This window comes from Prionailurus bengalensis, chromosome C2 (genome assembly GCF_016509475.1).
Source record: "Prionailurus bengalensis isolate Pbe53 chromosome C2, Fcat_Pben_1.1_paternal_pri, whole genome shotgun sequence".
In the NCBI taxonomy this organism is placed as follows: Eukaryota; Metazoa; Chordata; class Mammalia; order Carnivora; family Felidae; genus Prionailurus; species Prionailurus bengalensis.
The window spans coordinates 98740582-98753753 of record NC_057350.1 but is presented as its reverse complement, the minus strand read 5'-3'; the positions used below and the strand labels follow the sequence as shown (position 1 = coordinate 98753753).

Sequence of the window (13172 nt, the reverse complement as noted above, 5' to 3'; positions counted from 1 at the left end):
CCCCACACACACACATCCACATGTCGTAAGTGTATCTGTAAAGGGGAAAATGATACATTCTAATCCGTGGTATATTTCAGGACAGTAGTTTGGAAGCACTTCCTAATTAAGACACTGAAAGAAAGAATGTGGCATTGTGACCATGTCTCTAAGCTGAACTCCTTTTAGAGGCAGTTAAGATTTTTTTTTATCTACAGCACATCTTCACCTGTGTCTTGGAGTAGACAAGTAACCAAGGACTCTGGTAGATTCAATATTTTAAAATCAATTTACATGTGAACCTAAGTTCTTGTTTTAAAAAAATTAGATGACAGCCTTAGATTCCTTCAAATGCGCTCGTTGTGATATTGCTATGCTTTGTAGAAAGAGCTGTTATTTTAGTTTAAGATGTTGGCAGAGAGAGACTCTGAGAAGCCTGTGGTTAGCACTGGAACCTTGTACAATGCACACCAATATCACTGTTCATATTTGAAATTGTAAATACAAAATGTGAATTCGAGATGGCATAAGTGACTTTTTAGAAAATATCTTGGTCTTTATCTGTTTTTTTACTTTTCTGTTCTGTAACCTCTGAGATTATAGTACCAGCTATTATTAGCTATTAAAGGAAGTAGGTGTTGCTGTTTTTCGAAAATTTTTTTCATGTTTATTTATTTTTATGAGAGTGAGAGACAGAGCCTGAGCAGGGGAGGGGCAGCGAGAAAGGCACAGAATCCACAGCAGGCTCCAGGCTCTGAGCTGTCAGCACAGAGTCCGATGTGGGGCTTGAACCCATGAACTGTGAGATCAATGACCTGAGCCAAAGTCGGATGCTTAACCAACTGAGCCACCCAGATGCCCCTCTAATGTTTTTTAAATTAAACATCCAAATAAGTGTATCTGGTCATCAGTCATAAGATAAGGCGTCTTTCTGATTTGGGAAGAGATAGATAAGCAAATGCCCCAAATTAATATGGCAGTCATAGCCATGGAAGCAATTTCTAGCCTTCCACTATAATTATTTAGATTAGCTATTTGATTTCCATTAATCAAAAGAAGAAAACTAAGTAACCACAATATGCAACTAACTGTCTGCCTCTGACTTTAAAAATAATGTATTCTGAGTCTCCGCTGACTCTTCATTATGTCACAAGTCTAAGCCTCTGTGTGAAAAATAGAGTCAGGGACTGTATGTAAATGAGGTTTTCCACCCATAGGGGATCAGCTCTGTGAGATTCAGTAAGTATTTAAACAGCTACAAAGGATTTATTAAATAGAAAAGTGCATCTATTACTGATTAGGATATTTTGAGAGAAAGGCACATTAAACCGCAATTTTTAAATAATCAAGTTAGTGAATCACAGTATCAAATGAATTTAATGCTGAAAAGAATCTTAAAGATCAAAGACTAACCCTCCCATTTTACTAATGAAGCCAAAAGCTTTTTCTATGACCACCTGGAACATTTCAGCTTTTTGAAAAGACCTCAGTTCCACTGAACTCAAGGTCACTGAAGACAGTATTTAATTGTTGCTTATATCCATGGTGTTTGCACAGTGTTAGGAACATATTAAACATTCAAAGTATAAGTCTGTGTGATGAATTAGTAATTGATTTTATGAACAAACAATCACCTGTCTGTTGCACAGCGATTTATGTTATATAAATCATACTCAAGGTTGGCTTTAGCTGTTTTCAAAAAGTTCTCATTAGAGTAGTCTAAATAGGTTATAATCAATCTCTCTCTCTCTCTCTCTCTCTCTCTCTCTTTCTCACACACACACACCATAAGATATAGCTTTTGAACTTTTAATTAATTTTTTTTAAGTTTATTTATTTTTGAGAGAGAGACAGCATGAGTGGGGAGGGGCAGAGAGAGAGGAGAGAGAGAATCCCAAGCAGGCTCTGCACTGTCAGCACGGAGCCCGATGCAGGGCTTCAACTCATGAAACCATGAGATCGTGACCTGAGCTGAAACCGAGTCAGATGCCTAACCGACTGAACCACCCAGACACTCCTAACTAATACTGCTTTCCAGCCTCTGTATATTCAGATGAACGAGGGATATAAATGTCCCTAAACACCCTTACCAATTGCCAGATGGGTAAATCTCCAGCCAGAGTATAAATGTAAAGGGTATTCAGTACCCTGAACTTCTATATCCTTATAGGTCTTTTGTCTTCATTTTTGGAACTGCTGGTGTCTGGGTCACTGTGTCCTTGATACTCCAGACATTTTTTTACAGCTATACATTTTAATTTTTTCTCATATGCCACGTCTCCAAACAGGCGTTTCTTGGGGTAGATTGATTTTCGGCAAGGCATTGATTTGTGTGAGTTGAACCATCAAAAAAGGCCATAGCACATCTAGGACAATTTGAAAAGCAAATCAGTACTGATAGTAATGGACTGTATAACCCATGGAATAAAATAAATACCTATGGATCCATACTGACACAAATAAATAATTTGGATAAATAAGTAAATGAGAGAAAAGGGATAGCTCTTTCTTGCAGTAGAATTCCTATTAAGGAATGAATGTACAAAGAATAATGGAAGTAGAAAAAACACCATTTGGCAAACACTGTGTTAATTGTAGCAGATAAGGATAATCAGTGGATATTAAAATTAGTGGCCAAAAACATGATGAGAAATAGGATATTTGCAGTCTTGCTATATCTACCCATAAGATACGTTTGAAAAAACTGAAGGAGACAAAGGAGACATGACAGCTAAATGCAGTGTGAAACCCTGGATAGAATCCAGGACTGAGAAGATTAGTGGAATAATTGGAAAAAAGTTTGAATAAGGTCTATACATCAGCTAAAAGTAACATATCAAAGTTATTTTCCTGGTTTTGGTGATCGTGCATCAGTTGTAAGTAAGATGGTAACATCCGGGGAAAGTAGGTAAAGGGTACATGGGAACTCTTTTTTTCCAATGTCTTTGGTAAGTCTAAAATTATTTCAAAATTAAAAAAATATTTTTAAACATAAATTTTAAAGAGGCATCTGGGTGGCTCAGTCAGCTAAGAGTCCGACTTCAGCTCAGGTCATGATCTCACGGTCAGTGAGTTTGAGCCCCATATCAGGCTCTGTGCTGACTGACAGCTCAGAGCCTGGAGCCTGCTTCACATTCTGTGTCTCCCTCTCTCTCTGCTTCTCCCCTGCTTGTGCTCTCTCTCTGTCTCTCAAAAATGAGTAAACATTTTAAAAAATACATTAAAAAAATAAATTTTAAAAAGGCCACAGCACTTTCTGGTATTTGAATGTCCCTTTATAAAAGAAGCCTAAGATAGGGAAGTTTTTTGATCCACACTTGACATAGGAAATACATGCCACCCATTTCAGTGATTTGCCCAAGGCTACCCATTATGGAGCCAGGTGTTCTGTTAGATCCGGTTTTTCTCACTATAGCCCCTTTGTTCTCATAACTGCTTAACAAAGAAGATGGAGAAGGCATTAGTATTCCCACTTAATAGACTTGGAAACAGCAAGAGTAAAAGATTTGCTGCTTAGTGAGTGGTGGAGTTAGAACTCAAGTTCAAGCCTTCTCACGCTCCATCCAGTTTCTTTTTATTCGTATTCCATAAATGTAGCTATTTCTCCATTACCGTCTTTCATTCGACAAACATTTGTTTAGAATCTTCCAGTCAAAACACTGCACTGAGAACCGTACATACAAATGTGTAAATAACTTTTGGGGGCTGACTTCATTGCAGTGAGTTATGAAAGAGAAATGGAAGTTAACCAGGTGAAAAGGGCTAGGAATAGCATTCTAAGCAGGAACGGTAGTAACTCAGCCGCCAAAGATCGCAGCAAGGACAACAGAATTGGCCTTGAAGTCCAGCATCCTTGAGGTCCTGTTTATTATTTCTCTGCAAACATTCAGTGCACATCCACCAGTGAAAGGCCACTTACAGACTGTTTAAAAGTAAACTTTATTTTCTTCATATTAACTGTGCTCTGGGAATTGTTTTAGAATCTACTTACATCCTGCTTCAACTGGCAAGCTTAAATTAATCTTGCTGCCCGAATATCTCTGTGGTCCAGCTGGCTAGCTTCATCATTTCCTCTTTGTGGTGCCATCAATCATATCTTACTAAAGTCATAATGGTTCTGGTAGGAGAAGGGCCAGCCACAGCTAGATAACTGAAGTCAAGAGAAGATGCTCCAACCTGGCTTCGGAACTCATCACAACTTGTCCTGGCACCAGAGCAGTGGAAGGCAACTGGCCAGAGAAGAAGCCAGCCTCCAATCCTCCCACACTGTGCCCCTGGGTTGAACATACTGCCTCAGCTCAAATTCATAAGCTGGCAGCAGGAGATTCTTCAGTTCTGGTAGCCTTGCTCCAAATGGTGCAGGTGTGGTGTGTGTGTGCGTGTGCACACGTGTGTGTGTGTGTGTACGCTTATATGCTCAGGTGTGATCTTGACTACTTCATAATCCTTAATCTTCTTAAAGTCTATGGATTATTGAAATGGAACATCTCTTCTGAATTTATCTAATCTGACCAAAGATTACACAGTTCAAAGGATCTGAATTTGCCTTTCCTTTGTTGGTTTCACACATATGTTTTTATCAGCCTGTGCAGGGGACGAGTTCAACATCAGGATGATTTAAGGTGTTAACTCTTAAGTTTTATTCATAACAATTCTGCAAATAACAGTGGCCAAGTCCAGGGAGAATAAGACCAGATGATTATTCTCTGAATGTGGGTAGTCTTGAATCCTTAGCTTTGGAATGCCATTGTTTTGGTAGCATATGGGATATACGCATCTGTATTTGAGCAAGATTTAATGCTAGTACAATAGTTACTCCTGATACACAATTAGTGCAGATGAACTCTTTGGTTGTACAAGAGCCCTCTTCAGCCTAACCTGGAGGGGGAGAAAACAATGCTGCCTAAATGGTTTACTCAGATGTGATATTTTTGTTCTAAGCCTGCCTTCAGATATGCGAACAATAGACTTTCGGGATCACAGTTTTGTTATAAGTTTATTCATTGCACGATTAGCCACTGAGTTGCAACACCTTTTTTTTTCTTTTAATGTTTATTTCATTTTTGAGAGAGAGAATGAAAGCCAGGGAGGGGCAGGGAGAAAGGCAGGGAGGGACAGGGAGGGTCTGGAGCAGGTTGTGTGCTGACAGCAGAGAGCCCTGCCTGGGGATCAAACTCAATGAACATGAGATCATGACCTGAGCCAAAGTCAGACGCTCAACCAACTCAGCCGCCCAGGTGCCCCAAGGGTTGCAACACCTTTAAGTCTTGAAGAGTCCAAATAATAAGCTACAAGTTCAGTGGTGGCACTTTCAGTTTGTTAAACCATATTTTGGCCCCAGATTAAAATCTTTGTGGGCCTCTACTTAATGGGGAGGAATTTGCCCAGATTCTCCATTAAAAAAAAAAAAAAAATTAAGTTCCCAGCTGAATCAGCTTCCACCTGTATCATCATTTGTATTAGTATAAAAACTTTAGGCCATGCTAGCCTTATAAATTAGTTGACTTGGTAGATTGGAGGAGTGGTGAGTAGTACCTGTATTATCCGACTTATGTTTGTCTTTAAATAGTGTGCTTTCAGCCGAAATTACTTGATCTACATTAACCCTCTAACAGTTATGCATTCTACTGATGCCCTAATTTCATAAGACATTAGAGTGATTTCTGTTGCATAAATGATAGCTTTCATTGCTTATAAAATGTGCTTAGACACACTCAATAATGTTTTCTTCAAACTTATATTGCATTGATTACATCTGGCAGTCCCATATGGTGAAAGTTAGTTACAACCCTTCCAATTAAATTACGGTTGGAAACCCACTTCTGGGGTGCAGCTCAGCAATCTACTAAATTCCTCAATGACATTCAGAACACGAAATAATTTTGAGAGAATAAATTTACAGTACAAGTGGGAGCAGAGAAGAAGGTTTTCAATCTGTATTAATTTATTTTTCAAAATTCATTACTTGCACGGTTTACTTTCCAAGCTAATTCTAACCAAAGATGAGTAACACTGCTTTGGCAAGAGTATGTGCGTAAGATATTTCCATATGTTTAAGCAGATCTACCAAGTACAGTGCTTACACACGAGTAAATGCAGTGAAAAATGTACTGAAGGCAGGTTCTCTGGCACCTGCTCCCTGGCTTGTTCTTAGCTAATGACCTTGCATCCTATTTCGTGGAGAAAAGGGAACCCATTAAAAAAACTTTCACAGTCAGGGCACCTGGGTGGCTCAGTCCGTTATGCATCTCACTCTTGATCTCTGCGCGGGTCTTGAACTCACGGTTTGTGGGATCTCATCCTGCGTCAGGCTCTGTGCTGACATTGTAGCATCTGCTTGGGATTCTCTCTCCCTCTCTCTCTGCATTCCCCCTCTTTCTCTCTCATGTGCTGTCTCTCTCTCTCTGTGTCTCTAAGTAAATAAACTTAAAAAAAAAATTCACAGTCTCCTGCTACCACACCCCCCCCATGCCCAGGATATTTACAGATGCACCTGAAAGCATCTGTACCCACATACTTTGCCTTTTCTCCTGTATCTATAGATGAATTATCTGTGCTTCTATGTAAGGCCACCCCCTTCCTGTGCACAGGTTCTCATCCTCTCTCCTCACAATACCTAACTCCTGAAATGCCCTCTCCTGAATCATCAATCCCCCTTCTCTCAGTGCATGGCTACTAGGAGACAAGCGTCCTGTTTGGTACCTCAAACAGGCAAACAAAGAAGACCCTCTTCCAACTGTGGTCTCCATCCAGCTACTGCCCGATTTCTCTGTTCTTCAAAGGGGCTGTCTTTTTGCATTCCTCCCCACTCTGATTAGGCTTTCACCCACTGTCCGCTTCGCTCTCTCTATTCCGTCGGGGTTGGCTGATCTTGGAACTAAAGACACACTCCTTCTTCAGGCTTTTGCTAATAATCCCTGGCCTCAGACTCCAGTTATCAGGGGCATGGCTCTTCCTTAAAGCCCATGTCCAGAAATCACCTACTCAGGGAAACCTGCCTAATCTTTTTCCTTCAAACTGCAATACTCCTTGTCACCCCCTCTCTCTCTTATTCCCTTTTGCTGAGTGGTCCCCACCCCCCCATGCCCAGGATATTTACGAATGCCTTATGACAAGGCGGGCTGTCTAGGGAAAGCAGCCTGGGCTCTGGTACCAGCCTTGAGTCTCTGCTCACTACCAACTGGGTGGTCTTAGGCTACCTACCCTCTCCAAGTCTCAATTTGTTCATCTGTGAATGCAGGTAATATACGTAAATCATTCATTCAGCATATATGGAGGTCAGACAGGCCAAGCCATGCTCTAGGCCCAGATAGTCCTGAGGGAGACAGATGTGATTGTGTCCTCATCGAGCTTACAATCTGGGGAACAGGTCAATATTCAGCCATCATCCTAGAAACAAATGTAAACATCACTGCCCACCACACTGTAAAGGAATAAATGAGCTGGTTTGTGAAGTGCCTCGTTTTAATTAGCGCTCGCTATTTCCTCCTCCCCTGTTCTCTCACACCACCACTGCATTGTTTTTACCTCAGTTCTACCTACAGGTATATCCTAGTTGGTATCTACCCTTGCGTACATCAAACAATCCCCTGACAGATCTCTTAAAAATACTAGGGCCCGGGTCTAGAATTTCTGATTCAAGAGGTTGGTGATGTGGCCCCTACCCTGTGTTTTCATCACGTCCTAGGAAATTGTGATGGTAGAAGTCCCCGGACCACACACTGAGAAGTGCTGATTTAGAGAAATAGTTTAATTATCCTTTTTTTAAATATTGGGTTATAAAAACATTTTAAAGTCATGTCATTCTGAATAAATTACACTTCCCAAGAAGCCATTTAGTCTGGGACTTTTGCCTCACATTAATGATATTAATGATCCTTAGAGGCTACGCACACACTATCTAATCATACCAGATTCTCAATCTTAAAGTAACTCACCCCTCTGAGGACACCTTTTGTTGCCTAGTAACTTCATCGTCAAAAAATTGAGTTTTAAAATGCCACCCGAGTCCATTGCTAAAAAGTGAAGAACATCAAAGAAAACCACAACCAAAGAGAAAATTGACCAGAGAGCCTCCCTGCCTCAGACAGAGGAGAGCTGTCAACAGATGATGCCGACTGCTGCCATTATGAAGCCATGCAGATTCAAATATGAACATAATCTCACTTCATTAACATAATTACATTAAGGCAAGTAATTTTGAAATATGACATGTTCTGCAGTAAGGTCATAAACCCACAAAACTATTCCTTAAGTAATTACAAGGTAAGTTAGGTATTATTCAATTCAGAATTATGGAAGCTTGGAAAAGCTGACTTGTGGGTAAAAAACAAAAGCACAAAAGCATACCAGTGACAATTTATTATTTGTCTTTTAAACTAGAGTGATCACACTTAGCTGTGTCCAAGGAGGAATTTGCACAATTGAGTTTTCTAGACAAATGAAACATATCTTGGTAAATATCCCAATATTTTGTTTCCAATGGCTTATGGGTAGTTTATCTAACATGTATTATATGCATCCTTCCATATGTCCTGAACAGAGTAAGAATTGTTTTTGAGACGGCTGAAGGGCATCCTCATGAATATCTAACACTGGATGCTGCAGTAATACCATGATTCTCATAGGAAATGTGCCTATAGTAAGTCGTCCTAAGCTTTAAGTCTTTATATCAGATCTACATAGTTTTTCATTTGCTGTAGACCAATATTTTTTGTGGCTTCTTCCTAAAGTCAGTATGCCTGTCTCCAGCAACCTTTCTCTCTCCCTCTTTTTTTTTTTTTTCTTTCTTGTAATTGCTAAAGATGGGAAACCAAATCAAAACAAAAATTTATGTTGGGACTGTATATAAAATAAAAGTAAATATTCTGAAGTAGGGTCCACGGCATGCCCCTCTGAGTCAAGTGTACAAGTTTTAATACAAAATGTGTATCTTTATGGATTTTTATTTTTGACTATTTTTTAAAACTTAAAGATTTTATTTGTTCTAGTTTTTCCATTACATTCTGGATTAGAGAGATCATCTGATGTTGTGACCTTTGCATAAGTTAGAACCATAACACAAGCCTAAAGATTACAGGAATGTTCTATAACTTCTAAGACGTTATTGCTTTTTTGCCCCAGTCATTTTTTTTCTACAAGTCAGATGGCCTTAGAGTCATTCTTAAATAATTAAGAACTTAGGCCTTAATATTACTTTCATCATTCTGATATGTAACTAATGGTACCTCAGTGTAGTTTTAATAATTATCAAAAAGTTTGACCATATTATTATGTGGTTAAGAGCTTTTTAAGTATCATTTTAGTGAAAGAGCTATTCATGTCCTTTGCCTAATTTTCTATAGGATTTTCGTTGATTTTCTAGATTTATAGAGGTCTTGTATAAGGTAGGAAAATTATCTTTTTATCTGTAATTTAAGATTTTTCAGTTTGTCACTTCCCTTTGACTTCACTCTGTGGTTTTTGCTGTACAGATTCTTTTAATTTTCCCTATAGTCATATTAATCATTTCTTTAATGGCTCCTGGGTCGTTTCTATGTTCCCAGGATTTCTCCCTGGAATTTTAAAGCTTCAATTTTCACTTTTAAAGTTTGACCCATCTGAAATTTATTTTAATTTAAAGTACAAAGTACTCATCTTTATTTTTTAATACATGAATATTCTGTTCTTAGCATGTACTCAATAATTTCCTACCCCACCAATTGGACATGCCAAGTTTTATCATATACCAAATTATATTTCTCACCACTCTCTTCTAATTATTATAGTTTTTAAATGCATTTTAGTATTTCATCGGTATTACTTTTTCCCCAGAATTTTTTTCCTTTTGCTATTCTTGCTTAGTTTTTTCTATGTGAACTTTAGAATGGCTTGTCTAATTTTTAAAGGTTGCTATTTTTACTGAAATTACACTAAATGCATACAGTAGTGTAGGGAGAACTGAAATCTTTATGGTATTGAATATTGCTATCTATGGAGAAGATGTCCATTTCCATTGATCCTAGTCATTTCCCACATTGTCTCATAATACCATACGTGATTTTTAAAGTTTGCTTGTTTCACCCAGCATCCAAATAAAGGTCAGGCATAGCAACCTGTGGCTATGTCTCTCGAGACTCTTTGAAGCCACTGGCTTCCTGCCTCCCCAGCTCTCACTGGCCTTTATTCCTGCATTTTATTTGTTGAAACTGAAGTTGTCCTGTGGAGTTTCCTACCACCTGGATCTTGTTGACTGTACCCCTATGGTGTCATTCAACATGTTCACCTGTCCTTATTTTAGGAAGATTACATAGGAGATGAAACATTCTAGTCTTTTTTGTGTCTAGTTTTTAGCAATATTTCAATTTTTCTTCTGTATAGGTCTTCCTTATTTCTTTCTAGGGCTTTTAATGGTGTAATTTCAATGTAGGGTCAGTAGGCAATATTTATCAAAATTACAAGTACTTGTGTTTTTTGACCTAGCAGCTTCACTTCAAGGAATTTACCCTGCAGAGATCATTGCACACCTGTGAAATGATATATTTCTGAAATTACTCATTATCTCATTATTTGTAATAGCAAAAGATTATAATAATCTAAATTCCCATTGGTAGGAGACTAATTAAGTATTTTATGGCAATCCATACAGTAAAATGCTGTGCAGCTGCTAAAAAACAAAACAAACAAACAAACAAAAACAATGAGGAAGCCTTTTATGTAATGATAGCAAATAGTTTCCAAAATGTGTTGCTAAATGAAAAAGTGAGGTTGCACACCACTGTGTATATGATGCATATTATGTTATTACTTCTATAACAAAAGATGAAATGTATATATGTACATATATAAGATATCTCTGGATGATGACATTTGTTGGTTCCACCAAGAGAAATTGGCAAACGAGGGGCTAGGAGATAGAAGATCTTCACTATAAGCCTTTTCATAACTTTTGAATTTTGTTGTCTGTGAAGGTTTTACCAATTTAACTTTCTCTAGTTAAAAAAGTTAAAGTATTATAATGTACTCTATAGCAGGGTAAGACCCTAATTAATATATTTTTTACTTAAAGCCTGTTGTAGCATTATAGGCAAACATAGGATCTGTATGTTAAAGGCGGTGAGATTTCATCTAAACTACAAGATACCTTGGTAGCATGGAATCCAATAAAAAACTCAGAGGTCCCTCCTCCCCCCTCCACACCCATACACACACAAACACAAAGCTGACACACACACAAGGAATTTAAGCAGAGTTGGTTTTGTGGAATTCCTGCATTCAATATGAGAAGTGGACCAAGTGACCTCTAAGTCCTATCCACCTGGGGCAGCGTGGCACAGTAAAAATAGCATGAGATTTGAAGCCTTCAGAAGAAAGCTCAGATCCCCTTTTCACTCCTTAGTAAGCCATGTGAATATGGTAAAATATCTTAAACTCACTGAATCTGAGCTTTTTCATCTGTAAAATGGGGTTACCTTCCAGCTTACTATGAGGATTAGCCATGATTTGTTTATTATGTATAGATGACTAGCCCGTTACATTATTTCAGCTCTAGCATTCCATGAAGTAATTGGTCTCTGGGGAGAAAACTGATGTCAGATGATCTGTTTTATAGGAAGAATTTCTCTTTTAATTTGAAACTGAGATATTCCTATCATATTCTTAAAGCGTATTAACGATTCCCTAGCCTTCAAGATCCCAGACACTCACATGTAGACTCTCAAGCAACACTAGAAATGAGAAAATATGACAGCATATCCCTCCTATCTGAGTAGATTCTCTTGAGCTTAACTCAAGTTGAACTTTGCTCTCATTGTTTTTCTTACTGGGGCTATAACTGTATATTTAAAATATAGATCTGTAGATCTGTTCCACTGTAAAATCTGTGAGGCTCAAACCAACCTGATGCCCATCATTCAGTCATTCTCTGCAGGGCCAATTATCTGTATGTATTTTTTAAAAAGTTAACTTAAGAGAACAATTTCATTTTATTCTAATTTATGTATAGGCAAGTTGTCTGCAAGATAGACCCTGACACATATCTTGGAGTCCTAAAAATATTCTCTGAAATTTCTCTGACACAACTAGCTTTAACTTTCAATAATGTTTAGGATATGTAAGAAGCAGCTCCCTAGTTAGGAAAATGAAAAGTAGACATCCCTGCCTGCATTTCACCATGACTCTTGTGCGATCTTTCTTTCAGTGGTTGACTGAGGAGAGCAACATGCTCTCACGGTGTGCCAGGGCAGTGGGCACTGGTGACCAATATAAGATCCATAAAATATCCCTCCCATTTGACCTGCCCAACCATGGGGAAAGCCTTGAGCTGCTGTATAAGGAAGGAGTTTGATAAAAAAGGACCATTTCCAGTCAGTGAGAACTGTGAAACTTAGAAGATGCAGAAGAAAACAATTAAATCCATGTCTCTCCAGATCTCTGAAAATGACAAGGGTTGATTTTTATTTAGATTGCTTTAAACTCTGCTTTGTGGAGAAGTACACTGTCACCCCAAACTTCTTCTTCTCCTCTCTCTCTCATTTGCTTATCTTTTTTTTTTTTTTTTTTTTTTGCCTATTCAACATTAACATTGGCTGATTTCCTTAATCATCTTTCTACACACTTCCTACAGCTATTACTATATTGTAAATGTGGTTCTGAAATTTACAGGGAGATGTAACCAGAATACTTTCATGGAGCCTTTTTATATCTACTTAATGTTTCCCTTGTTGGCCCAGGCAACAAAAATTACAAGTTGCTTTTTCAGACACTGACAGTGATGAACAGGAAGAGGAAACCAAACTTTCTTTTAGAAATCCCCCACACACAGTGTGTGTGGCAGGTTTATAAATAGAGTTAACAGGTGGATATTTTCAGGCAGCATTAATACATTCATCAATATCAGAGTAATTTTGTATTTTTAGTTTATAGGAGTATTAAAAAGCAAAGCAGTAAAATTAGTTTCTGACACATTCTTTCTCACTTTCATTTTCCCCATGCTCTGTAGTCCTGCAAAAGACTGTCTAGAAAACAATGCCTGTAACTTAATTTCCCCAGGGTACAGTAAGTAAGCCACAAGTATTTTTTGTTTGTTTGTTTTTTCTTTTCAAGAAAGAGTCACCTAATTTAGGTTGGTGTTTGTGTCAGTTTCTAGCATTTCTTTTTTTTTTTTTAATTTTTATTTTCAATGTTTATTTATTTTTGGGACAGAGAGAGACAGA

At 38.1% G+C, this 13172-nt stretch overlaps 1 protein-coding gene across 2 annotated transcripts in view; it reads left to right on the top strand.

Moving 5' to 3' along the window:
* SERPINI1 (serpin family I member 1) overlaps positions 1–13172 on the top strand; it is a 71461-nt gene that overhangs the window by 20598 nt on the left and 37691 nt on the right. Inside the window, exon 1 of one of the 2 annotated variants that reach the window (XM_043594967.1) lies at positions 12788–12793. The exons of the other annotated variant lie outside the window; for it this stretch is intronic. The gene's annotated coding sequence lies outside the window, so the exon portion shown is untranslated. Of the gene's footprint in view, positions 1–12787; positions 12794–13172 lie in introns of those variants that run through there. 2 annotated transcript variants of the gene reach the window in all.